Below are 619 nucleotides of genomic sequence, written 5' to 3' on the forward strand. Positions count from 1 at the left end.
TACCGATATTCATAATAGCTGCTAATATTATTATTTCACAGGTAATAATGTGAAATAATTGCCAGGATCCATCATGTGCTAGGATCTGTCACTTTTATGTCTTAATATACTTAATCCTCACAACAATCTTTATGGACAGGTCCTGACTAGTATTATTATTCCTTTGTTACAAATGATGAAACTAATGCACAGAGAGGTTCCATAATTTCCTAAGGTCATTCAGCTAGTAATTCTCAGGATTTGTGAAGAAAATTCCTCCTCCTCCTCCTCCTCCTCCTCCTCACATCCTCATCCTTTTTCTTCTCCTATTTGTAATAAGAGAAAGTTTATTTTGAAAGTCACAGGGGTAGAAGTGAGCTGTAGAAGGAAGGGGCTCAGGAAACAAGTTACACAGGCAAAAGAGAGGCCCTTGGAGCTTAGGAGAGAGGAAGGCCGGCGCCTTGGGTGGTGGGGAAGGGGAAGTAGAGGGGAAGGAAGAAGGTGCTGCTGAGCTCTGGGGAGGGAGAGCCGCTAGAGCAGTGGTTCTCAACCTTGGCTGCACATTAGAATCACCTGGGAATCTTTTTAAATCCTGATTTCTGGGCCTCATGGGCAGCCAAGGTCGAGAACCACTGCGCTA

The sequence above is a fragment of the Myotis davidii genome, unplaced genomic scaffold (assembly GCF_000327345.1).
Source record: "Myotis davidii unplaced genomic scaffold, ASM32734v1 scaffold233, whole genome shotgun sequence".
NCBI lineage: Eukaryota > Metazoa > Chordata > Mammalia > Chiroptera > Vespertilionidae > Myotis > Myotis davidii.